Source organism: Anomaloglossus baeobatrachus, chromosome 4 (genome assembly GCF_048569485.1).
Source record: "Anomaloglossus baeobatrachus isolate aAnoBae1 chromosome 4, aAnoBae1.hap1, whole genome shotgun sequence".
Classification (NCBI taxonomy): Eukaryota; Metazoa; Chordata; class Amphibia; order Anura; family Aromobatidae; genus Anomaloglossus; species Anomaloglossus baeobatrachus.
In genome coordinates this window covers 171,649,091-171,652,717 of record NC_134356.1, presented here as the reverse complement: position 1 = coordinate 171,652,717, position 3,627 = coordinate 171,649,091, and positions in this window count along the sequence as shown.

The window sequence follows — 3,627 nt, the reverse complement described above, 5'->3', positions numbered from 1 at the left end:
ACATTGACAGACTGTGGAGGTCAAGGCTGTGCCTAGTGGAGGGTAGCCATGGTAGTGGCCCTGGTCTACTGGCTAGGTGGCAAGCAGTGGACCATGTCCAAAGGCGACGGGAGTCCAGTCACGGGAAATCCAAAGTGGACGGGACAGGGTTGGAGCTCGCTGGTACCGACAGCGGAGATCCGGTCCGGAAACCGTGCCAGGCGGGGTACCTGGACCCCAGTTAGAAGACGGTTGCAAGCCCCTTGTCTAATTAACCAGGCCGGGAGCAAGGTTCCAGACGTTGCTCCAGAAGTGATAGCCCAGATAGAGCAAAACGGCAGCCCTCCGCGGGGGATAGGGTATCCGCAAACACCCACTGAGATCCCAAGGGTCAGTTTTCGCGGGCACGACTCCCAACCACAACAGCACCGGGAGTGGACATCCCCATTCCAGACGGAGTCGTCCAGAATTGAGAAAAGTACAGAGTGCCGGAGGAAGGGACATCGGTACACCAGCCGGGTGTGGGACCCGAGTACACCCGGACGCGGCAGTCGGCCACTGACACTTTGGTTTACCAACAGACTTGTGTGCAATTATTCAACAGTCAGTACACCAACATTCCCCGGTACGGCCCGGCGCGCCACCTCAGGCCTACATCACTCCCCGTGTCCTGGACACTGAGCCCCAGGACATCCACGCGTACCCACGGAGGGGTTAAACAACCAGCTGCCACTCTATCGCCCCTGGGTGCTTTCTAACAGCAGCGGTGGTACTCCATATTACCACACACTGTGGGTGGCGTCACGAAGTATCCACAGCAATCCCTGTACATATACGCCCTCTTTTATTTGAGTGTCCGCGTGACCCCCGGGTCCGGAAATCCCTCGAGCCACTGCAGATCTGGATCCGAGCAGCCCGGCTGCTGACGTGGGGGCGGCACATGACCTTTTCTACAGGCAGTGGAACAACACTTATGGCGGGTTGTTAAACTTGTGTTAATATTTTCTCACGATAGCTGTTTCTGTAAGTCTAAAAAACAAAAGTACCTTTATTGGACAAGCTACTACTTGGAGGAGTCGACAAAAATGTTGTGAATGTCTTTCAGCCCCAAAAGAAAACAGGGTTTGACAACACTTTTATTTTAGTATTGGTTTTTGGCACTCAGACTGTGTCTTAAGCGGGCTTTACACGAGACGATAGATTGTGCGATATGTCGTTGGGGTCACGGTTTTTGTGACGCACATCCGGCATACCGCACGACGTGGTTTCGTGTGACACCTCCTAGCGACGCAGTATCGCTCACAAATGGTGAGTCGTGTACTCGTCGCTAGGTTTCATAAAATTGTTTAATTAAAATGGCGGCGGTTGTTCATTGTTTCCGTGGCATGTTGCTCTGTGTGACACCACGGGAATGATGAACAGCAGCTTTACCTGCCTCCCGCGGCACCCGACGGCTTAATGGAAGGAAGGAGGTGGGCGAAATGTTTACATCCCGCTCATCTCCGCCCCTCCGCCTCTATTGGCCGCCTGCCGTGTGACGTCGCTGTGACGCTGATCGTCCCGTCCACTCCAGGAAGTGGACGTTCGTCGCCCACAGCGAGGTCGTCCGGAAGGTAAGTACGTGTGACGGGGGTTAAACGAGTTTGTGTGCCATGGGCAATTAATTGCCCGTGACGCAAAAACGACGGGGGCGGGTACGATCGATTGTGCTATCGCACAATCTATCGTCTCGTGTAAAGCAGGCTTTAGTTGCAGCAAGCCACTAGGTAGGTTCTGTAAGATATGAAGCCCCCCAAAGTATGCTAGCTTGTTACTAGGAAGGTACTGGCCTTAAGGCACTAGTAGTGACCCTGACACCAAGTATTAATAAAAATTGGGTAGCACTAAGGCGGGCTTTGCACACTACTACATCGCAGGTGCGATGTCGGTGGGGTCAAATTGAAAATGACGCACTTCCGGCATCGCATGCGACATCGTATGCGACATCGTAGTGTGTAAAGGCTCGATGATACGATTAACGAGCACAAAAGCGTCGTAATCGTATCATCGGTGCAGCGTCGGCGTAATCCATGATTACGCGACAGTCTGATGTTGTTCCTCGCTCCTGCGGCAGCACACATCGCTGTGTGTGAAGCCGCAGGAGCGAGGAACATCTCCTACTGGCGTCACTGCGGCTTCCGTAGGATATGCGGAAGGAAGGAGATGGGCGGGATGTTTACATCCCACTCATCTCCGCTCCTCCGCTCCGATTGGCCGCCTGGCGTGTGACGTCGCTATGACGCCGCACGACCCGCCCCCTTAACAAGGAGGCGGGTCGCCGGCCAGAGCGACGGTTGCAGGACAGGTGAGTCCATGTGAAGCTGCCGTAGCGATAATGTTCGCTACGGCAGCTATCACAAGGATATCGCTGCTGCGACGGGGGCGGGGACTATCGCGCTCGGCATCGCAACATCGGCCTGCGATGTCGCAGCGTGCAAAGTACCCCTAAGACTGTGTGTTAGTTGCAGCAAGCCACTATGTAGGTTCTGTAAAATATGAAGCCCCCAAAATTACACTAGGTGGCTGATAGGAAGGTACTGGCCTTGAGTAGAGATGAGCGAACCGGTCGTGGTTCGGCTCGAGTTCGGTTCGCCGAACGGAGGTCTCGTTCGGCGAACCACTCGAACCACATAGGAAACAATGGGAGGCAATCACAAACACATAAAAACACCTAGAAAACACCCTTAAAGGTGTCCAAAAGGTGACAAACAACTCACAACACAACACAAACACATGGGAAAGTGACAAGGACATATACTCATGCGAAAACAAAAGAGCTGGACAAGGAAAAAGAGGAGGAGACACAGATATATGAGTATATGCAAGGAAACATTGATGCCATTACTGTGCAACTTGAGCCCTGCTCATTTTAGGCTTCCAATCTGGATAAATTGCCTGAGCTTGCCACGTACACCTTGGGGATCTTGTCGTGTCCTGCAGCCAGCGTTCTCTCGGAAACTGTCTTCATTGCTGCGGGGGGTCTGCTGGCAGATAAGCACACGCGTCTGTCCACTGACAATGTGGACATGGCTCTCAGAGGACTTTTCTTCCCCTGGGTCATCCAGGGGAGGCGAAAGGCACGCGTATTTTTGAGAGTGCTTCATGCAAAGCTTCTTTTTCATTTTGAAAAGGGGGATCAACTGATGCCAGTCAAGTGGGGTGTGTGTGGCCCAATTAGTGGAAACGAGGGAGACTGTGGTTGGAGTCCCCTCGCTGTGTTTCTAAAAGAACCAAAATGAACAAGTCATGGCTCTCAGAGGACTTTTCTTCCCCTGGGTCATCCAGGGGAGGCGAAAGGCACGCGTATTTTTGAGAGTGCTTCATGCAAAGCATCTTTTTCATTTTGAAAAGGGGGATCAACTGATGCCAGTCAAGTGGGGTGTGTGTGGCCCAATTAGTGGAAACGAGGGAGACTGTGGCTGGAGTCCCCTCGCTGTGTTTCTAAAAGAACCAAGATGAACAAGTCATGGCTCTCAGAGGACTTTTCTTCCCCTGGTTCAGCCAGGGGAGGCGAAAGGCACGCGTATTTTTGAGAGTGCTTCATGCAAAGCATCTTTTTCATTTTGAAAAGGGGGATCAACTGATGACAGTCAAGTGGGGTGTGTGTGG